The sequence below is a fragment of the Phacochoerus africanus genome, chromosome 1 (genome assembly GCF_016906955.1).
Source record: "Phacochoerus africanus isolate WHEZ1 chromosome 1, ROS_Pafr_v1, whole genome shotgun sequence".
Taxonomy (NCBI): domain Eukaryota; kingdom Metazoa; phylum Chordata; class Mammalia; order Artiodactyla; family Suidae; genus Phacochoerus; species Phacochoerus africanus.
This window is the reverse complement of record NC_062544.1, coordinates 70,304,736-70,329,507: the sequence shown is the minus strand read 5'-3', so window position 1 is coordinate 70,329,507 and position 24,772 is coordinate 70,304,736. Positions and strand designations below refer to the sequence as shown.

General features: G+C 36.4%; 1 pseudogene; it reads right to left on the bottom strand.

Moving 5' to 3' along the window:
* Window positions 1–18,627: 18,627 nt before the first annotated feature.
* LOC125138226 (testis development-related protein-like) lies at window positions 18,628–23,754 on the bottom strand (annotated as a pseudogene).
* Window positions 23,755–24,772: the final 1,018 nt, after the last annotated feature.

Below are 24,772 nucleotides of genomic sequence, written 5' to 3'. Positions count from 1 at the left end.
AAATGCATATAAATTTTAATAAATTTGGAGGGACAAGAGATAGTTTCCACAGTACTATAAAACTCATCATGATAAATGATGATAAATGCCTTTTAAAAATATTTCATGGACAAATGTTTCTTTTCCATTAATAAATTGTAGACTTAAGTCAAACCTAGATCTATTCATTATGTATATAATGATTAAATATCACTTACCTATGTATGCATGCAGATATACAAATATACATATATGCATACATACGTATACAACTATAATAAACACTATAATATAAATTATAGCTAAATTGTTGAAATAATTGAATTAATTGGGTAAAAATTTAAATAGCATTTTCCAATATTATATCATTGTTGATTGTATCCCTGTTAGAATTCCATGTTTTCCAAAGTTTGTTAAATTGTGTGAAGCTACGTGAAAGTTATGTATTGAAATACATTGACAGTTTTGTTCTGGATATTTTAATTATAGAGCAGTTACTACCAGTGTCTTAAAACTATTACCTATTTTTTTTCACATTAACTATTCCTAAACTGAAGTTAATTTTAATTTTTTTTTAGGGCCACACCTACAGCATATGGAAATTACCAGGCCAGGGGTCAAATTGGAGCTGCAGCTGCCAGCCTATGCCACAGTCACAGCAACATGGAATCCAAGCTGCATGTGACCTACACCACAGCTCACGGCAATGCCACAAGGAGAAATCCAGAAGTTAACTTTTAAAAGGCAAATCTGTTAGTGAATAAAATATGTATTTAATTATAAAACAGTGTTCCAAGATTAAATAAAATTTGCAGATTATTTCCCATGCTAACATTATTTTTAGGTTTTATTGAAGTATAGTTTATTTACAATATTGTGATCATTTTTGCTGTACAACAAAGTGATTCAGTTATACATATACACACATCCGTTCTTTTTCAGATTATTTTCCCACATAGATTATCATAGAATGCTGGGTAAAGTTCACTGTGCTATATCATAGTTCCCCATTGGCTGATCATTAAACTAGTTTAAGTGTCCTTAAACTAATCCCAAACCTTCAATCCATCTCTCTGCCCACCCATCCCATTTAGTAACCACAAGTTTGTTTTTGAAGTCTCTGAGTCTTTCTGTTCTGCAAACAAGTTTATTTGCATCATTTAAAAAAAAATCCACATATAAGTGATACCATATGATACTTGCCTTTGTCTGACCTACTTAACTCAGTATGATAATCTCTAGGTCCATCAGTGTTGCTGCAAATGGCATTATTTCTTTCTTTTTTATGGCTGAATAATATTCCATTTTATACATGTACCATATCTGCTTTAACCATTCCTCTGTTGACAGACATTTAGGTTGCTTCCATGTCTTGGCTATTGTAAAGAGTGCTGCAATGAACATTGGGGTGCATGTATCTTTTTGAATTATGGTTTTCTTCTGAGAGAGGCCCAGGAGTGGGATAGCTGGATCATAAGATAGTTCTATTTTTAGTATTTTGAGGAATTTTTATACTGTTTTCCATAGTGGTTGTACCAATTTACATTCCTGCCAACAGTGTAGGAGGGTTCCCTTTACTCCACAGCCTCTCCAGCATTTATTATCTGTAGACTTTTTGATAATATTCATTCTGATCAATGTAAGGTGATACCTCATTATAGTTTTGACTTGCATTTCTCTAATAATTAGTGATGTTATCTGTCTTTGGAGAAATGTCTATTTCGATCTTCCCAATTTTTTATTGTGTTTTTTTTTTTGATATTGAGCTCCATGAGCTGTTTGTGTACTATATATAAAAAAATAGGTAATAGTTTTAAGACACTGGTAGTAACTGTTCTATATACAAAACCTTTTGTCAGTTGCTTCATTTGCAAATGTTTTCTCCCATTCTATGAGTTGCCTTTTTGTTTCATTTATGGTATCATTTGCTACACAAAATCTTTTAAGTTTCATTAGGCCCCAATTTGTGTCATTTTGTTTTAATTTTCCTTTCTCTAGGAGGTGGATCTAAAAGATATTGCAGTGGTCTATGTCTGAGAATGTTCTGCTTATGTTTTCATATAAAATACTTTCAAATACATAGGACATGAATTATGTGAATTTCATGAATTATATGTATTTATCAGTCAATAGAACTATAAAGGTAATTTTTTAACATATACTATTAATATGACACATTTTAAAAATAGAGTAAAAATTCATATTTTAAAGAACAGTGACATTGTAAAGGAGAAAATGCTCAAATATTGGCTACATTAGTCTTCTAGGGTTGCTATAACAAAGTTCCACAGACTAGGAAGCTTAAAATCAGAAATGTATTTCTTCATAATTCTGGAAGCTGGCAGTCCAAGACCAAGCTGTCAGTAGGTTGTTTTCTTTGAAGACTTCTCTCCATGGCTTATAGATGGTCTTAGTCTCCTGGAGTCTTCACACAGTCTAGCCTCTGTATGTATCTATGTCTAATTTCTTCCTCTTATAAGGAAACCAGTCAAATCAGATCTAGTCCATCCTAATAAAGATTTCAACATAATAACCTCCTTAAGGACCTTATCTCCAAATACAATTACATTCTGGGATATTGGAGTTACAGTTTCAACATATTAAGTTTTGGAGAAAGTAAGTTTTCAGCCCATGACATTAACAGTGAGATTCATATACTAATCAAAGGTACATTTATGAACAGGCTTAATTTTGTAAGGACTTTTTCAATACAGCCTATGAGCACTGATTTTCCTAAGCTGACATATGCTCATCTTTGCTTAGCAGATCAGGGAGTAGTAAAACCCTTCAGTAGTTTATTTGATGAAATTTCTAGCTCCAAAGTGAGGTATCTGGGAGTTCCCGTCGTGGCGTAGTGGTTAACGAATCCTACTAGGAACCATGAGGTTGCGGGTTGGGTCCCTGCCCTTGCTCAGTGGGTTAACGATCTGGCGTTGCCATGAGCTGTGGTGTAGATTGCAGACGCGGCTCGGATCCCACGTTGCTGTGGCTCTGGCGTAGGCTGGTGGCTATGGCTCCGATTCGACCCCTAGCCTGGGAACCTCCATATGCCGCAGGGGCGGCCCAAGAAATAGCAAAAAGACAAAAACAAAAACAAAAAAACAAAGTGAGGTATCTGGAATAGTTGGTAGAAAATTGGACTGAATTATCTAATAGCTGAAAAATGGTATTTCACCAGTACTATACAATTCTAAAATAATTGAGCCAAATATACATATTAATTGAACATTTAAATAAGAGATCCCAAAGTAAGGATAATTCTTCACTGGATGCTCAATGATAGGGAAAAAAAAAAAAAAAAAAAAGGAAGACTCCTCACTTTTCCCCATATATATAATTTGGATGACAGTAATAAAAAATAATACCGGAGTTCCCATCGTGGTGCAGTGGTTAACGAATCCGACTAGGAACCACGAGTTGGCGGGTTCGGTCCCTGCCCTTGCTCAGTGGGTTAACGATCCGGCGTTGCCTTGAGCTGTGGTGTAGGTTGCAGACGCGGCTTGGATCCCGCGTTGCTGTGGCTCTGGCTTAGGCTGGTGGCTACAGCTCCGATTAGACCCCTAGCCTGGGAACCTCCATATGCCGCGGAAGCGGCCCAAGAAATAGCAAATAGCCAAAAAAAAAAAAAAAAAACACTGCCTTTATTCTCAATGGATAAAAATTAATACTATTTTTTTGAAGATTTCAGGTAACCACCTGTGTTAAATGTTAACTGTCAATTGAGGTTCACAGACATTCTCGCACCAAACTTCACTGTTGGTTCAAATGAAACAGGCAAGCAAAAAACACAGAGGAAATTTTCTTTCTCTGGAGAAATTAAGAATGTCTAATTAAATTTATAAGACTCTCCCTTTACCCCCCATCAAAACAGGTTATGATATCTTATCAACAATTATTATTTTTTTATTTTTCTAAATTAGACAGAGAAAAATGTATTTTTTATTTCAAAATTTCTTTTCTGTATAGTAGGTTTGTTAAATAGGAATATGCTTATATTACTGTTCCAACCTCCTGTTCACCATGTCTCATAAATCCATAATTTTTATGTTTACATTAAAAATATGTATAGACCAGATATATCCCTCTGAGTGCGTCTTACAGATATTTTCCCAGTATTTTGTAATAAATACCACAATTTTTTTTTATAAATTTACTTAGGATCATTCATTTCCTCCATCTAACTAGTAAGCAGAGAGTATTATAGAGCTACTATGAAAACATCTTTTCAACATTTCACTTGCATTAAAGACAATTCAATAAATGGTTATCAAGTTGGTCTGATGTATCAGGCATTTTTGACTTTATCTTTCCCTAGTCTAGCATTTCATGAAATTGTTGAAGTATGTTCAGGAATATGAATACTTCTAGCAATTCATTTTATCAAACTTCAGTTAAGTCCTTCATTTCTATTGAATGATCCTATTTTGATACTTAAATCCATTTCTCAGTGCCAACAGTGACTTTCTAATTTACCAATAAAATAGTTTTTTCTTACTTACTATTCTTTACAACATCGCGTATGAAAAAAAATGTGTCTTGATTTATTGTAGTTTAATGAACACCATGTTTATCCTGGCACTATTTCTATTTTAATGGCAGACCTCTACTTTTACATCCTCCCATTCTGCATTTCCAGGAGGTTCCTTACTCTTTTCTTTTATGGTCTATAATCCCTCATCCTTACGCATCCCTAGCACACACCAGAGAGAGATTTTCCAGCTGTGGATCATGACACTGTTCCCAGTTCTATAACATTTCATTATTATTTTCCCTGTGCAAATATTTGAAACTCAAAAACTCTTTTTCCTGGCCTCATTTTCTAAGGAGGTCCTTTCATTCACTTGGATAGTTCTAGGAATCTAAACATCATTCATTCATACTGCTTTGCAATACAGTATTAGGGGAAAAGGCAGGCTTTGGGGTTGACATTTTCTTAGCTCATGTGCCAGACCTTCCACTCAACTACTGTGTGAACTTCAGACCTCAGAAAACAAGATGCTTAATGGCTATTATTTTCCACCCCCTCTGGAAACATTCCAGTGACCTGACCTGGACTCTACTTTATTCCCATATTCATTTAATAAAACCCATATCCTTTAATGAAGTATTACCTTTGCACCCTTGAATTCTCTTACTTCATTATATGTGACATAAACTCCAGTCACTTCCTTTTATTCACCTTTCCTGAAACACTTCTCACTAAAACCAATTAAGCTCTGCTTACATTTGCTCATTTTCATGAAACTATTACATTTAGCTTTCCAAAAGAAGGCTTTGCTACTATTTCAGGTATTTCCATTAAGCAAACATTTTGCAGTGTAATAAACATAACACTTTTATGATAACCAGCCAAATAAGGGAAAAACTTTAATAAGGGAAAACATTCAGTAATAAATTAATGCACTTTATTAAGCAAAGGAGATTAAAGTAAATGTTTCTTTAATTTAAAACAAAGGTAAATAAGATTTTTTTTCATTGACATTCTGGTTGATGAACAAAGAATGTTTTTCTACTGTCTTTAACTGTAAGTTTTCTAACACTTTCTAATAAGCCATTGTAATATTGTGGAAATACACTGAGATAAATACATATTGGTATACACTCATTCTATGCAGGTTTCATATTGTAAATAAATGTTCAAATTTTGTAAAGAGCAAAGGTAGAGCTTATATATTTACCTTGATTACTAAGACATTTTTTAGGGAGTACTTATTGTGGCTTAGAAGGTAAAGAATCCAGCTTGTATCCATGAAGATTTGGGTTCGTTCCTGGCCTTGCTCAGTGGGTTAAGGATCCTGCATTGCCATGAGTTGAGGCAGAGGTTACAGAATGCAGCTCAGATCCTGCATTGCTGTGGCCACAGCTGTGACTGGCATCTGCCACTCTGATTTGACCCCTAGCCTGAGAGCTTCCACATACCTCATATATAAAATTTCCTATATGTCATTATTAAAGAGAATATTGAACATATATATGACATCAATATTGTAAAATGCATATAATTATATGAGCTTATATTTGAGGTTGATATATTATATTATTGTTTAATTGTACATATGTTTCTTATTTATTTATGTACTATATAATCGGAGCTATATACCTCCCTTATTCAGAAGAGGGAAATGAAAGCTAGGAAGATAAAGAACTGGCCCAAGTTCCTGCAACAACAACAATGCAAAGTAAATTCCCATTTTTAACCTGATAAACCTGATCCCCAAACTTGTTATATAGAGAGACATACAGATGAATACCAGAGATGTCATTTATAAACGAAACATTTTTTATAAATAAAATTTTGATATGAAGAATAACAAGGGAATTACCTCATGTTACTCAACAGTTATGGGACTAAAAACTAGTTTTCCTTATTACTAGATCAATGATAGAAAAACTTTTAAAACGATGATTGTTCTGGAATAAGCTTCAATTTAATATTATAAGTTTTAGATTTCATCTTTTGGAATGAAAAAAAGTCCCCCTGGACAACCTTAATGTGCAAAGAAGTTTAAGAACTTTTGCTTTCAGGCCTTCAGTTTTATTTTCCTTCTTAATATTTTCCATTTAAAAATAAATTCCCTTTTCAGCACCAGTTTTCCATTTCCTGCATATTCTTTGGTATTTAAATCCCTACCTCTTACCAGAGGTTGAAGTCCATGCGCTTTCTTTCAAGGTTAACATTCTTCACATGGAATGTGGATTCTTTCTGCGTACACTGTACTTGAAGCTTTCTTGTAACCTTGGCTGGGGCTTTCCTTCTGAGGTAGATACTGAATCCTGGGATCATGGATTCAGTATCTACCTCAATTTTCTTTTACTTCACAAAGGTAATTTGCTTTACTATAAAGGCAAAATATTTAACCATCTGAAATCAATCACAGGGAAAACTAGCCCCAAAGTCATCTTCTAAGTTTCTTCTTCATCACCTTTAGTCAAAGGGTCACCATGTTCTGATTCTTCATTTTCCCTCTGGCCATCTCAACTCCACTAACCTCCACTTAACTTTTATAGTGGTCTGTTGGAATCATCAGTATCTTTAGTTTGCTAAACTGGCTTCACCCTTTTTCAATTCCAAGACATCTGCAGTTCCTAATTCTCCTACCTTTTTTCTTTGTCTTCACATGAGCCATATCCATTGGCTTCCATGGTCTAATGTACTTACTTTTGTTATAAACCACCTCAAATATGTTGAATCTCTGTCTCAGTAACTCAAGACCTTTTCTAACAAAGGTTGAGGTCATGAGCAGTAGAAGTGGCCAAGATAATGGTTTTAGGGATGGGACCAAGGTATGGACAGCCAAGGAAGTGGCAGTCTAGGTTCTGGATATTGGTGGCCAAAATCATCTTGGAAGATGGTGAGAATTAATTATGCCTTTATATACATTGCTGCAATTATTTTATATGCATGCATGTATTGATGGAAAAACTGGAAAAGTATTTACTAGGTTACAAAGATATTTACCACCTAGCTAGACCTTTGCATAAACCCACAGATGCTCTTTGGCTCCTACTTGGAGAGTATGTCTAAGACCAAGAAAGAGTTAATAGGATTTGAAGAGAGACAGATCTATTCCAGCTTTTACCTCTCCAATGTGGATGTTCCTAAAGTAAGCCTCGCACAAATTATCTAACCAGCAATCAGTTCTAACTCAAAAAACTTGCTGGAAATTATGACTTTGCTCATCATGTTTCTAAGCATGTAGCTTATGAATGTACATCTTCACTATGCAACTTACTGTATCTACTGAAATATGAAGGGTGTGACATCCAGTGGAAAAAGAGCTAAATAAGGATACAGAAGAATTTCATCCTTTAAACTACAGTTGACCCTTGAATAATATCAGTGGGGTAAGGGTGCTGACCTCCCCGACAGTGAAAAATCCAAATATAACTTAAAATTTTTCTACATATACATGGTTCTACATCCTGAGATTCAACCAACCACAGTAATGTCCTATAGTATTTATTATTATTTTTATTACTTTAGGGCTGCGCTCGTGGCATATGGAGGTTCCCAGGCTAGGGGTCGAATGGGAGCTGTAGCTGCCGGCCTATACCACAGCCACAGCAGTGCCAGATCTAATGAGTAAGGCCAGGGATCAAACCCACATCTTCATGGATACTAGTCAGGTTCATTAACCACCAAGCCATGATGGGAACTCCTATAGTAATTATTATCAAAAAATGTCTGTGTATTAGTAGACCAGTGTAGTTTAAATCTTGTTGTTCAAGGGTCAACTTTACTTTGATTCTAAGAATGACTTCATCTGTGCAATAAGATATTGAAAACTATGGTGAATCTTTCTCATACAGCAGTTGTAAGGGATTAAAAGAGCTTTATTTAGTGTTTTAATGAGTGTTCCTAAAGAATTTTAGTAGTTACTTGTGATAAACATTATTATCAATATGCAGTTATCACACACAGTAGACTATGGTATTTCAAAAAATGCTAATGAACTTACTTCTATCAAGCTATATGAAAGGGAAGAGAGGAACTACATTTTGTTAAACAGTGCATTTGTTTTCTTTTGCTGTATAACAAATCATAAAATATTTAGTGGTTTCAAAAAATATCCACTTATGATATCGCAGATTTGTATAGTTTAGAAATCCAGGTCCTTTGGTTAAATGTCAAACAATCTGGAGATTTGAGGGGAAGAATCCATGTCCAAGCTTATTCAAGTTGTTAACCAAATTTGTGATTTGACTAATTTGTGATTTCAGGACTGAGGTCCCTGCTTCCCTGATGGCTGTCTGCTGGGAACCACTCTCCCCTCAAAAGTCAACCCAACTTCCAGTCCCTGTGGTTCCTCCATCTTCAAGGCAGTGACATTGCATCAGATCCCTCCTGCTCTTTGAAATTCTTGTTATCTTTTGCAAATTCTACTTTTAAGGGTTGACCTAATTGAGTAAGGGCCACTTGGATAACCTGAGTATTTCTAAGTCTTGGGTCTTTATTCACAGCTCTAAAATCATTTTATAGCAGCACTTTGTTTCATGTGAGTCAATAAGCAAGCATCAGGAGAATTGGTAGGTGGAGTTCATCTTTAGAAATCTGACTGAACACTCTACCCTAATATTTACTATTTGGAAGACTAGTAAATAAATACATGTTTCAACCCCTGAAAAGAAAGACCAAGCCAAAGTAAATGTTATTATGACCTTTAGGAGATAAGAAAATTGAGGCTTATTATTATTATTAGCCTCAGATTAACCCATTTAGCTGAATCTGAATTTTATTCCAGGCATGAGATTCCAAGCTAAAAAGCACGGTATTGGCCAATAAACACAGGTATTTAAGAGGCAGTAAAACTAAAATATTTTTACTAAGCTGCATAGTATATCTATATTACAATGATTAATTCTAATTCTTTTATAATATAAAAGTGAAAAAATCCGTGAGCTTAAAGTTGTTTTTTTTTTTCTTTTGGCTCTGCTCTTCCCATTATCTGCCAGTTTTGTAACCTGATAGCTCTTGTTAAAATGCTTCAGTCTTGCTTCTAAATCTTTTACTTTTAATTGTGGTTCCCCTTCATGGATTTTATGTTATACGGGACTAGTTTCAATTTACTGGTTTGTGGCATTTTCAGATTTCAAGCACCCAGTAAGTTTTGAAGGATTAGAAATTTAAGCTTCTTAATGTGTTTCCTGAAAAAAGATTCTCTTAGAAAGAAGCTGGAAACCTCCTTCAAATTGTTTTTAGAGTATATGAGCTTTGAGTTCTTCTAATGCGTATTACTGGATCTTTATTTCCTCATTATATTTTACTATATGTCCTTTTAAGATCATTTAAAATACTTTAAGTAAAACAAAATCACTTCAAATGTCTTGATACATTGGGTCCTTCCTTCTTACTCAGACGAAACTTAATTGAGATGTTCATGAAAATACAGGAAACAGAGAGGAAGAAAAGAGGGAGAGAGAGTGAACTACCAGCCTTAGATTTTTTGTTTTCTGCATATGAGTGACTGTTTTTTTTAATTGTCATTTCTCTCTACTGAGAAGAAAAAGTACAAGCCATAAAATTTATCAATAGTAACATTCCTTGAATGTTATTGAATGTATACTGTCATGCAACCACCACCATGCATCAGTTTTAGACTATCTGTGTCTCTAGGATATTCTGACCGTTCGGCAGTCAATCCCAGCTCCTATATCCAGTGCCAGGCAACCAGGCAACTATTGATTATTTTTAATGTATCCATCATTACAAACATGATATATGTGTGCATGTGCGCATATGCATGTATATATGAGTAAATATGTATATATATAATTCACATTTTTTGTTTTTTAATACACATTTAATGGAATAATAGGTAGGCATTTCAGTTTGAGCATTTAATTTAACAAAATGTTTTTGAGATTTACGCATGTTGTTGGAGTTGTCAGATTTTTAAAAAATCATTTATTTATATATATATTTTTTCTACTGTACAGGATGGTGACCCAGTTACACATACATGTATACATTCTTTTTTCTCACGTTATCATGCTCCATCATAAGTGACTAGACAGAGTTCCCAGTGCTACACAGCAGGATCCCATTGCTAATCCATTCCAAAGGCAACATTCTTCATCTATACAACCCAGGCTCCCAGTCCCTCCCACTCCCTCCCCTTCTACCTTGGCAACCACAAGTCTATTCTCCAAGTCCATGATTTTCTCTTCTGTGGAAAGGTTCCTTTGTGCCATATATTAGATTCCAGATATAAGTGATATCATATGTTATTTATCTTTCTCTTTCTGACTTACTTCACTCAGTATGACAGTCTCTAGTTGCATCCATATTGCAGCAAATGGCATTATTTTGTTCTTTTTTTTTTTTTGGCCGAGTAGTATTCCATTGTGTATATATACCACATCTTCCTGATCCAATCATCTGTCTGTGGACATTTGGGTTTATTCCATGTCTTGACTATTGTGAATAGTACTGCAATGAACATGCAGGTGCATATGTCTTTTTCAAGGAAAGTTTTGTCTGGATATATGCCCAAGAGTGGGGTTGCTGGGTCATATGGTAGTTCTATGTATAGTTTTCTATGGTACCTCCATACTCTTCTCCATAGTGGTTGTACTAGCTTACATTCCCACCAACAGTGCAGGAGAGTTCCCTTTTCTCCACACCTTCTAAGCATTTATTTGTGGACTTCTTAATGATGGTCATTCTGACTGGTGCGAGGTGGTATCTCATGGCAGTTTTGATTTGCATTTCTCTAATAATCAGTGATATTGAGCATTGTTTCAAGTGCTTGTTGGCCATCTGTATATCTTCCTTGGAGAAATGTCTATTCAGGTCCTTTGCCCATCTTTCAATTGGGTTGTTGGCTTTTTTGCTGTTGAGTTGTATATGTTACTTGTATATTTTAGAGATTAGGCCCTTGTCAGTTGCAAAATGGCGTTGTTAGGTGTTGATGGAAAGGTCTGTTCCTTTTTTTATCATTGAGTAGTGTACCATTGTATTGATACATGCTCTCTCTCTCTCTTTTTATTATTTTTGGCTCCATTTGTGGCATGTGTAATTTTCCAGGCCAGGGATTGAACCTGTGCTGCTACAATAACCTGACCCTCTGCAGAGAGAACCCCAGATCTTCAACCCATCATGTCACAAGGAAACTCCTGATACATTCTATTTTGTTTACCCATTTACCAGTTGAGGACTATTGAGATGTTTTCAGTTTGTTCCTATGAACAATTATGACAAATCTTTGTGTGAATACAGGTTTTAATTTTTGCTAGGTAGATACCTAGGAAGAGAATCCTAAATCATATGCTTATGTGTTTATATATATATACATATATACACACACACACACACATATATATACACACACACACATATATACATATATATGTGTCAATATATATTGTCTTTTTAGGGCCGCCAGGCTAGGGGTCAAATCGGAGCTGTGCCACAGCCACAACAACACCAGATCCGAACCACATCTGTGACCTACACTGCAGCTCATGGCAATGTCCGCATCCTTAACCCACTGACCAAGGCCAGGGATCAAACTTGCATCTTCATGGATACTAGTCAGATTCATTTCTGCTGAGCCATGACAGGAACTCCTAAAGTTAGAGTACACTCATTTTTTTGTCTTTTTTTTTCTGTCTTTTTGTATAGCTGCACCCATGGCATATGGAGGTTCCCAGGCTAGGGGTCCTCCAATTGGAGCTGTAGCTGCCAGCCCATGCCACAGCCATAGCAACGCCAGATCCGAGCTGCATATATACATTTTTATTATATACATATATTTAAAAAAAGAAAAAACCCTTCAAAATGTTTTACAGAGGGACTGTACATTTTGTATTTTTATCAGCAATGTGTGGAAGTTTTGGTTTCTTCACACTTTACCAACACTTGGTATTAACCACGTTTGAGATTATAGCCCTTCTTCCCAATGGCTGTGATCTCATTCTGGTTTTAATTTGTGTTTTCCTAATGACAAATTATGTTAAACATCTTTTCACGTGAATAGAAATTTGTATATTCTCTTTGATGAAATGTTTTCAGAAATCTTTGCCCATCTTTTATATGGTTTAATATTCCTGTAATTATCCAGAGGGGCTCAATGTAATCTCAAAGGTCCTTATCAGAGAGAGGAAGGAAAGTCAGTGAGCAGAGAAGATGTAATGAATGAAGTAATAGTCTGAATGATTCCAATGCTGGAAAGGGACAGAGAGCCAAGGAACATGAGCTGCCTCTAAAAGCTATTTTTCCCATAACATATTTTCTCCAAAAGTGGCCACAGACCATTTTCATCAAAATTACCTATAGTTCTATTTTATTTATTTATTTATTTATTTATTTATTTATTTATTTATTTGGCAAGAAATAGATTTAATAGGACAAGATGCTTGTGAGAGATGCAAGCAGTCAGGCAAGGAAGCTCTGCCCTAAGGATCCAGTGAGCTACAGTTTTATTATCCAAGGGGAGTGGGGTTGGAAAAGCCCACCTCTTCCTTTCTGGGAGCAGTAGCTTCTCCTTAGTATCTAGTAAAGTGTGTAATAGCTCTTATTTTTAAATGAACTGAGATCACATCTATAAGCTTCATCAATAGGTTTGGGTGGGATTTCAAATGGTATTTTTTAAAAGAACCACATGTGATTCTCATTCATGCTTAAGGTTAGTATCTACTCTTCCACAGTAAGGTTGGTCTTAATACTCTACATCCAACATGGACTTCAACTTTGTCTTGTTTGTGCCATCAGGATAGTCAGAGAAGCCAGCATCAGGGTTTCATCCTCAGCTGTCTCTCTCAGATCTTAATCATCCTATCTCATACTTTTTGTAAAGAATACAATTGATTAACATTGTCATATCTGATATCAGCACCTAAACTCGGGCTTCCATTGTGGATACAAATGAGTCTAATTCAGTCCATTTTTGGCACTGCTGCCAGAGATTTTTAAAAATATGATAGGACCATCATGGGCAGTATTAATACATTACACTTCTGTCTTAGTCCGTTTGGGGTGCTGTAACAAATTACTGTGGGATGGGTAGCTTAAAAAATAGCAACTTATTTTTCAAAGTTCAGTAGGCTAGAATGTTCAAAATCAAAGTAATACAGATTCTGTGTCTGGTGAGGGCCCACTCCCTGCTTCACAGATGGCCATCCTATCCCTGTGTCCTCACATGGCAGAAGGGGCAGGGGAATGCTCTGGGGTTTCATTTATAAGGCACTAATCCCTTTCCTGATGATTCTACTATCATGATTAATCATCGGCCAATGACTCCCTGCCTCTTAATGCCATCACATTGGAAATTAGGATCTCAACATATGAACTTTTGGGGAAAAAATATTTAACTGTATTACCTTTTATTCTGTAATCTATCATTATTTGGGCTGATGGACATGCATCCTCAGTGTTTTACTGCAAGTTTCTAAAATTGCAGTCCCTATCTCTGCTTATTGGCAGCACCTGGGAATTAGTCCAGTTCCTAGGTATCTCTCAGACTTGCTAAAATCAGAAATGAAGGGGCTAAGGTCCAGCCATCAATGCTTTTACAAGCCTTCTAAGTACTGCCTACTCCAGTTTGAGAATCACTGCTCTGGAGAAAATTTGCCATGACCAAACCACAAGGCAAACACAATTTTTGGATTTTAATTAATTAAATAAAAAATTCTAACAGGAGAATACTTATGACTTTGAAGGATGCTCACTTTCACTTTGGCTCACTAGTCTTCCTTTCTCTTACTAGTGTTATAGACTACCGGGAATTCCAAGGGAAAGAGAAAACTGTGAACTGCTCTTCGCTCAGATTAGCTGTTTCCTAGTTGTTAGAATGTGGAGGCTCAGTTTTATACTTTATCACACTATGAACTATTCTTCTCTACCAAAGTAGCAGGTGTAATTTTGTTTAACCTTTCAAGTCTTTGTATTGGGACTTTTTCTTAAAACACTGAACCTAATTTTTCTGACTGCAAATCTCAGTGACTCTTTTGAAAGAAATAACCAGAAATATGAAAGCATACATGGTCTTATTTACAGTTGTTGAAGATTGAGTCCATACATAGGAAAAATAGAAGATAAAAGAGGCAATTTAATTTTATGTTCATTTAAAACTATTATTCTAAAATTCATCAATAAATATAATAAGTGAGCAGGGCATGGTCTTATATAACAAGTAACTGAAGTTTCTACAAGGAAGAATAAAAAATGAAGACTAGGGCAAAACTGAGTTTCTGTACAAACTGTAGTCTTACCATCTTTACTATGTAAATTTTCTCCTTTATTGCCATTTAATTTAACTAAACTGAAATAATATATGATTAATTTGCACCATGTAAAGACATCGTAGCAGTGGCCACACAATTTCATCTTTGGCATATTTCATTACTTAAATTTCTATTCAGAATAGAATCCTTACATTTCTTATTTTAGATGTAGCACGGCATTATAAAACTCCAACAAGACTAAATTGGTTTCCGTTTCAACCTGCATTGCGAACTCAGTCAGATAAAATGTTTTTAAAATGCCAATTATGCCTTGTATGAAGTAGTTCCTTCCCAGTGGTTCTAGTAGTTATCTTCATAAAAATCAAGAAGGTTTGCTTTCTTTGATTTAGAGCCACTTCTTCAGCCTGTGTGCTCAAGAATTCCTAAGGCAATCATCTTCAAAGGCTTTTCTCAGCTGGGTGGACTGTCTGCACAGCATTTCATAGAGCCTCTGCTCATTCATTCTACATGGACCTAACGAAGTTCTTTCTGCAATTACTGGGCAGATAGCCTGAAGTCAGGCAGTGGCTTTCTATTTCAACCCTCCTGGAAGTTGTACTTCATTTAACAACACACCACATAGCTATGACTTCATCTGAAACCTACAATACTATAACAAAAAAAAAAAAAACCACATTCTAAAGAAATTGGCAGAAAAAAGCTTATATTTCTAATAAGATAGGAATGATTATCATAATACATCACTAAGTCAAACAATTATAATAAAATATAAATCTCTGTTGATTTTTCTGATCTTTGTCAGAAGCATTTCTAGTCTCTGACTGATTTTCTAATAAAGCCACCTGTAGTACCTCACTATTAAAATTGGTTTTCAATCAAATTATATTTTTATGTTCTTAACACAAATCTGTAAACCTAAAAAATTATATTTAAAATGAATATGATTTTGAAACAAAAGATATGTCAACTTAAAAAATATTCACCTAGGAGTTCCCATCATGGCTCAGTGGTTAACAAATCCGACTAGGAACCATGAGGTTGCCAGTTCAATCCCTGGCCTCGCTCAGCGGGTTAAGGATCCAGCATTGCCGTGAGCTGTGGTGTAGGTCGCAGACTCGGCTTGGGTCCTTTGTTGCTGTGGTTCTGGCATAGGACGGCGGCTACAGCTCTGATTAGATCTAGCCTGGGAACCTCCATATGCCAAGGGAGCGGCCCTAGAAAAGGCAAAAAGACAAAATACATATATATATATTCACCTAATCTAAAACACATTAGCTCATTTTTTAGAGAATATAAACCATGTTTACATTTTTTTTTAAATAAAAAACTTAGCATTGAGAGTTCCCATTGTGGCTCACCAGTTAATGAACCCAACTAGGATTCATGAGGACGCAGGTTCAATCCCTGGGCTCGCTCAGTGGGTCAAAGATCCAGTGTTGCCATGAAATCTGATGTAGGTCACAGATGCAGCTTGGATCTGGCATTGCTGTGGCTGTAGTGTAGGCCAGTAGTTACAGCTCTGATTCAACCCCTAGTCTGGGAGCTTCCATATGCCACAGGTGCGGCCCTAAAAAGAAAAGAAAACAAAACAAAACAAAAAACTCTTAGCGTTAAGGACTATGTTCTTTTGAAGCAATCACTTTCCTATTAAAAAAATGACAAAATGACAGTCAAAAGTGCACAGACACTTCCTCTTCACAGAGAAAAGCCATGTGTTTACAGAACTCATACTCAATTCTCTCATTAGCCAGTGAACAAAACCCTGTCACTTTGATAAATTCTACCAAGAAAAAAATATCTTTCCTCCAAAACACACCAATAAATATTTATATTAAAGCCCACAGATATAGTCATTTTCACTTAGTCAGATACAACAGAAGAAAACTTCATTTTTACATTTATCTTTGTAGAAAAGTGTGATTTACCTGCATATCCCAACCCCAATCTGGCTTTATCTTCACATATTGAGAAACAATGTTATGAGGGCTGTTCTGCCAACTGTGTATCACAATGTGTCACTGAGGGGAGTTTCAGGCACTTAGAGTCATAGCACACAGACAGCAGACTCCCCAAGAGGGGCATGCCTTCCCTTCTCTGCACCACACTTGCCGAAGTCCAGGATGCGATGTTTACTTTCTTGCACCTCAACACAAGATGGGCACTCGGGTGAACAGCATCGCAGAGGTTGATTGTGCAGTCACAAGTGTTCTTTTAGGGAGAAGGAAAACCCTCTGTGCCCTTAACTGTTTACCTGAGGAAACAAGATTTTCAGCTCTGCTATTAAGAAACAAAATCTCACAACAGGGTTCTAATACAAACTGGATTTTAACACTTGCAACACATTCCCCTGTGGGATCAGTGAAGTAAACTTCTTGTCTATTAAAAAAGATGATTGAGGGAGTTCCCGTCGCGGCTCAGTGGTTAACGAATCTGACTAGAGACCATGAGGTTGTGGGTTCAATCCCTGGCCTCGCTCAGTGGGTTAAGGACCTGGTGTGGCCATGAACTGTGGTGTAGGTTGCAGACGCAGCTCGGATCTGGCATAGGCCAGTAGCTACAGCTCCAATTGGACTCCTAGCCTGGGAGCCTCCATATGCCGTGGGCGTGGGCCTAGAAAAGACAAAAAGACAAAAAATAAAAATCAAAATAAATAAAAAAGATGATTGAGAAATGACAGATATCAGTGGCTGGTAGTTAAATGACAGAGTGTAGACATACTGACCAAGAGATGGCAGGTGACAGAAATGCTAAAAGACACCCCCTTATGTGGAATACCACAGAAGTGCTCACTGGACACCTGGAGGACAGTGGTTGTTCATGAGGGGAACACACAGTGTAGCCGAAGAGCTTTGTTTTTAACCAAAAAACCCACAATACCTGCTCTTTGAAATCACTGTGACCTAAGGTAGACGTGCCAGGGATCCTGACATGGGGGTCACTTGTCAAGGAGACAAAAAGCAAGTCTAGAGACATAAGAGAGATGATGGCTCAGTGGTGCCCCAAACCAGCCATAACACAGCTACTTAGGTTCCAACAGCAATTATATTCTCATGTGGAAAAACAAAACCTTGGATGTTAGAGAAAAGAGACATTTTCAGCATTATACATACAGCTTTAACTCTGAAAAGAGCAAGTTAATATTTTCCAAACAAAATTAGGTGTCGAGTTCTTTAAATTAATTCATACTTTATGGCATTATTTAATCTGCAATCAAAAAAGGAGAAAAATAAATTTAGAAGAAAATAAAGATCAATATTTGAAAGTTTAGGAGAAGTTAAAATAAAAACTCAAAATAAGAACCACTGTCACCATCTAACACACACACTGGAGCAGGAGATGGAGATATGTTTGTAGACAGTGTATTTCATGCTGAACCAAATACAGCCTTTGCTTATCCAGTGTTTAATCTGCTTACCTATATTAAAATTTAATAGAAAAAAAGAGTTTAATTTTCCAGGTTAAACACAATTTAACATAACCTCTGGAAGATCCATTTTACACCTGGATTGCCAGTTTCTGGCAACAGAAGAGAAGTTCATGGCTGCTACATTCTTGTGTCACATATATGCAGGTGTGCTACATGCAGAGAGAGGACAAAGAGCTACCACGGGGACACAGGAAGAACAGCATCAGACCGCACATCTCCAGTTCAGCAACACGTGGGCTATAGGAAAAAGACAGTTTTAAGGTAAGGCAATAGATTCTCAGGCCCTGAACCTCTACTGAGAAATCACAGAATGTATGGATTTTCCCAAGTCAGCACATGAAGAGGAAGGTCCAAATGCAAAATGTGGCAGAGCGGATGCTGGTCTTCCTCTGGAAAAGACCGAACAACTTGGTATATGAATAAAAAACACCAGGATCCAGCAGACTCAGAGTCTGAATAAAATGACATACAAAGGTGCAAAATAAGGTAAATTTTGGTTTGGAAACACTTGGGAACTGTGAGGTCTCCGAGGACAGTTACTCTAGCTTTTCCCAGTTATCCAACAGGTGGCCTTTGCTCTGCCGGCGAATGCTGACCAGCTTCCAGGCTGCCTTGAGGCTCCAGCAGGAGCTGTTCCCCATGCTGACCAAGCTGGTGTACTTGGTGGAGCCCTTAGCACTCTCCTCCCAGCCTGGCCAGGACAGATGGTCACTCAAAGAGGGAGGGATCACCTGAGTCAGCGGCCATATCTTCAAGAACAGGTTTTGGGGGCTCCCAACCTTCACTCTCATCTGGTTTCTTAGACTGTTTTAAAACCAAATTGTTCCCAAATCCAGACTTCTTCTCTGTCATCAACTCTTCTTTCCCTCATATGTTAGTTTCACTGGACTTAGGAAATCTGCATCTTCCTAGCAGATGCTGTTTTGTCATCTTCATCCTTGCTAAACAGAGAAGTTACTCCTTTCCAACCCCGGAAACTGGTTCCCAACAGACTCCACCCCACCCCCACCTAAACCCACCCCCACCCCGCCTGCCACCGCACCCCCCCTCCCACTGCAACAACCCCGGCCTCAGGCCATCTTCCTCCTGGGCTGGCAGGGCTCATCCAGGTGCACCTGGCTTCCACTCACCTTCCACACGCTAGTTCATTTTTTTAAAGTGACATAAATTTAGGGTCAACACTTACATATACCTTATGTATTAAATGGTCAATAAACAACTGTTAAACCAAAAGCAAATTAATGGATATCATATTAAAATTCATAGTTTTTACATAAGACATTCTCCAAAGTGATTACTTGTGAATTTTAGTCTAAACAGATTTTTCACATTTAATTTTTTTTAAATGTAAAGTTTATGTTTGACTTCTATAATTAATTATGATTCATACTAATTTCACTTAATTTTTTTTCCTCAAACACTATGGCTTCTTTAGGTATTCACAAACACCTTCATGAATATAAATATTTCTTTAGTGTTTTCATATTACTTCAGTGTTAGAAAATATAGTGCAAGAGGAATATGCGATAGAATGACATTTTATCCTTCTGATCTTTGTCAACACTTTGCCTTCTTTGAGAACTTAAGTGAAACTTGAATAATTAGGTGGAAACTTGAGACATGGCCAATGTAAACAAGGCAAACTTTTGTTTATATAGATTATTTTATTTTAAGTATATAAAAGAATACAAGCTCACTTGAAAGACACACAGTATAGGAAATTCTTACTTTCCTCATCCAGGATAGAGATGAGATGCAGGGCAGAAGTGAGAAAGATGAGAGAAGGGAAGGGAATGGGCAGACCCAGGAGGCCAACAACAACAAGAACCTAGAGGATGATGGGAGAGAAGAGTTGGAAAAAGGACCAAGGAAAGAGGTGGTAGCTAGAGAACCATCTGAGGTAAACTCTGGATGACATAATGAAAATAGAACAAACATTATAGTCTACCCTGGATCAATTTTATTTTCACTCCATCTCATGTAAGGTTTCTGGCATTGCAATAGATACATATCTTCTTACACATTATGGCTTTATTAAGGAATTATGGGGAAAGTGCCTTAATATCTGGAATATTGAATTTTGGCATTGCAGCCAGCTATACAGAAACCCTCTGAAGAACAAAGAGAGAGGTTTCTCTAAGTCAGCTAACTCAAGAGGGAATGGTGCTGAGGATGTTAAGAGAGCATAAGCAGTAATGATGCATAGATTTTTACTCATTCAGAAAACTGTTGCGTTGAGACAGCTGGAATCACAGCAGTACATAAATACATGTTGTCAGGAAGACTTGTTCCAGCTAGAAAGTTGGGACTGTGTTCTTTGCATAATTTCATCACACTGATCACTTTGGGACATTTATTATACAATATATCATAAGAAGGAACCCATGGAGGGTAGTTGGTATAACTGAATTATCCAGTGTTAATTCTTAAAGACCTTTGAATTGGTTTTGGAGAAGGGGAGTCTCTAGCCTACTACAGCCTGCTCAGGCACTGAAGGTACCCAAAGAAGAGAGCCTGGGACCAGCAAGAGAGGTATGGTGGTAGCATGGGCTACACACTTCCATATATCCTCAGACAAGATTTTGTATTGGAGATAGAGCATATTTCAGAAAACAGACTGAGTGCATTTTGGACCGAGAGTACAAGGGAAGGTTATACAGATATTTGTCTAGGAAATGGAGCAAAGCAAATATATTATGGAAAGATTTGTAGAATTTGCTTGAAGAGAAAATTGCAAAAGAGAAGGTTAGTGGAGGAAAGGGAATGAGGCACAAATTAGACTATGTAAGTTAGAGGGAAATTGGGAGAGAGAAGGAAATTAATAACTCCTAGCAAAAACTATATACTGAAGAAGATGGGCGATGGCAGATGAAAGCAATGAAGACAATGAGAGTCTGGTCCTTGTAAACCAGTTAGATTTTGACCCAAAAGGCTGTGAGTACTAAGTTTACCAATACCTCTGACAGCCTGCCATAATCCTGGTAGTTTTAAGGAAAGCTGTGGACCTCTGGCAAAATGGTAAACTGTAACAATAGCATATTTAGACATCATTGAAATGATAATATAGGTAACCTATTTGTAGGAAACTTTACCCTGTGCCAAACCTTAGCCTTATTGTCTAGAGAGAGAAGGAATGAAATGGAATCAAGTTCTCTAGACACGATCTGTGCTGATAAATATCAGCAGAATCTGGATGGTCCAGGAATTAGCTACCCAATTCCTTCTGCAATTTGAGAATGAGGGAGGTGGAGGCAGATAAAGTAAAATTTCAGCTTTGTACTTAGGAATTCTTGATGAGATGAATGGAAAATGCAGTTAGGAAGAAGAGGTCAGTAAAAAACTGGTTTCCCTTTCTCCATGAATGGGATAGGGAGTTTTAAATGGGAACAGCGTCTCATAGAATTAGGATTCTTAATAATTTAGAGAAACATCTATGATTCCTTTTAAGGAGATGACTGATTAAAGGCACTGAACTCATAAATTTTAAATAAATAATATTAGTCCATATAAATATGCTATCAACATCATATTAAAAAGACTGTATATATAATATATATGACTGAATCACTTTGCTGTACACTTGAAACATTGTAGATCAACTATATTCAAATAAGAAATAAAAGGTAAAAAACAAAAACAAAACTAACTAAATAAATAAAATAACCTGGTGAATAGGATGTGAAAATCACTTCAGCAACTTTCCATGTCGCATTAGAATTTGAGTTAGATGGTCGATGATTACACACTGATAACTGGATTGAAGCAGCAGTTTTAGGGTCATGATTTCTCCGTTCATTACAGATATGCAGCATATTGTGAAGTCACACAACAAGACAGATTTTTTTCTTTACATTTTTACTGAAATATAGGTCAGGTAACATTTTCCCTTGTTTTAATGTGCAATTAAAAGAATTATAGACAATAATATATTATAGTAGGTCTTTTTTTTTTTTTTTGTCTTTTTAGGGCCACTCCCATGGCATATGGAGGTTCCCAGGCTGGGGTTGAATCGGAGCTGTAGCTGCTGGCCTACACCACAGCCACAGCAACGCCAGATACGAGCCACATCTGCATCCTTCACCACAGCTCATGGCAACACCGGATCCTTAACCCACTGAGCGAGGCCAGGGATCAAACCTGCTTCTTCATGGATGCTACTGAGATTCACTTCTGCTGAGCCATGATGGGAACTCCTACAGTAGGTCATTAAAGTTTTAGAGAAAGTCTCAAGATCTGTTAGTTTTCAATTAGAGTAGAATAATAATTTAATTACGCATGTAGAAAATATTTGTTCTCTTATCTGAAATAAAGAAAAGCAGCCATCCTGATGCATTTTACGACTTGGCACAGTGTTTATTTTGTTTTTTGTTGCTTAAGGAAGCTTAAGGAGACTTCTAAATTGTTTTCTCCACAGGTTGGCTATGCATCAGTTCATAATTTTACTCTCTGTTTGGGGGCCTGGTATGCTGTTACTGCTTATATTGTTCGTTGAGTGTAGAATTATCTGTTTTAAAAAGCACAAAAATAAATATTAAGGCTAAAATTCTATTATAAAACTGGAAAAGCTGAAAAAGGTTTCTTGGTTGGATGGAAATTATCCTGATAGAAAATGATGATGGGAAACCTGTTAAGGAAAACCTGTAATCATTTAACTCACTATGAATTCACATTTTTTTTTCTATTTTTGCCACACCTGTGGAATATGGAAGTTCCAGGGCCAGAGAGCAAATGAATCCAAGCCACAGCTACAACCTATGCTATAGCTGCAGCAGCACTGGATCCTTAACCCACTTCCATGTGTCAGGGATTGAAAATGTGCCACTGCAGAGACAGCACCAGATCTTTAATTTAAGGATCCTTAATTCTTAATCCTTATAATTATTCTCAAACATATATTTAAAACATATTTCTCTGTCTTTTTGGTTATCTCTGTTTGAGTAAGAATGTCAACGACTGAATTTTATATACTCTACTATTTCACATTTTTTCTGTTCATCATCTTTAAGAACTATTTCTTTTATTATTATTTTTTTAATGAATTTTATTTTTTCCATTATAGTTGGTTTACAGTGGTCTGTCAATTTTCTATTATACAGCAATTACTATTTCTACAATTCAAAAATGACTAAAGCCAGTCCAAATATTTTATTAACAATTTTATAAGGATCTCCAAATAGCAAAGTGAATTAAATATTAATTTATAAAATAATATCTTCAGATTAAATTATTATAAATTTTCTTGGTGATTCTAATGAGCATCTACCAGTTTGATGATTTGCCGGAAGGATTAACACAACTCAACATAAAGTTATAGACAAGATTTATCACAACAAATTTTATAATATATGGACTGCAGGGAAGAGATGCACACAGGTTAAAGTCATATGTGTTGATAATACTCGCTTTTTCATCCTCACTCTGCAGGAATTGCCAAGATCTATCTTCCTCTTTAGCTCCAAATCACAGGGACATGTGTGGAAAAAATCTTGCCCAGGAGTGACTATTTGAGTTTTGGAATCCAAATCTTGTAAAGAGTTGTTCACATTGATCTGCCACATGATCAGCCTCTGTGTAGACCCCAAACTATTACTGGTACTCACGCTATCTGTAAACATCCTGGCAACCTGTTCTTGACCCACTATTTTAGGAACAGAGAGCATCATTACCCCAGTAACTTTGTTAACATTCCAGTCGTTTAGTTTTCAGTTATACCAAGGTTCATTAATGACTTTAGAGTACCTGAAGTACTAATTGAAACAGACCAGCTGTGTTAACTCTTTCCTTAAATATATTCACATATTGGAAGTACTTATTCTTCAGTTTTTACTGTAAATCACATTATACCCTATATTGAAAGCACCTATCAAGTAAATCCTTTTCTTCAGGTTGCTCCCTGATTTACTAAAGACTGGGTGACTTGACTCTCATTTTTGTCCATGTGCCCATAATATTTCTTCCTTAAACCTCACTAATACATTTTTGAGCTGTGTTAGTATTTTCTTCACAATTGGATTCTCATAGTAGGGTGTACTACCTTGGAAATAATATCAACCAATAAACATATGATAAATGATTAAATGAATACATGAATGCATGTAGGATTAATTTTAAAATAAGACATAAAGTAAGTCCCAGAAAACATGATGGTGTTTATTCAAGATCCAAATGTGCCCAAAGTTATGACATGTTTGCCTAATTCTTACGCTTGTCTATGAAAGCATTGTTTTTGATGTTTATACTTTGCTTTCCAGTTTCTTACTCTATTCTCCTGTAAGGGCTTATGTGCATATTTGATTTTCTAGATCTTCCAACTTTATCCAGTTCAGTTGGATTCAGTTCCTGTAAAATAAGAGGAACATACAATAAAGTTTGATAAAGCATGGTGTCAGGAAGGCAGAAATGAATTAGATTTCTCAAAAGAATGCAGATTCAATATTTCCAAAGCTCAGTCATTCTTCCTCCTCATCAAGGCATCTCACCCTTCCTCAAACTGATTGAAGTTGCACCAGATCTTTCCTGAGAACTTTGCTTTTTGTAGGCCTGGCCCCAGCAATTTTAACTACCAACAACCTAGCAGATGTAGGAAAAAATCATTGACTTCAGTGAAATAGTCTGGACGGTCACGTCGTGGTAAAGTCATGGACAAAGTGCTCATTTCTCCCCACCATCTTGGCTTTGGTA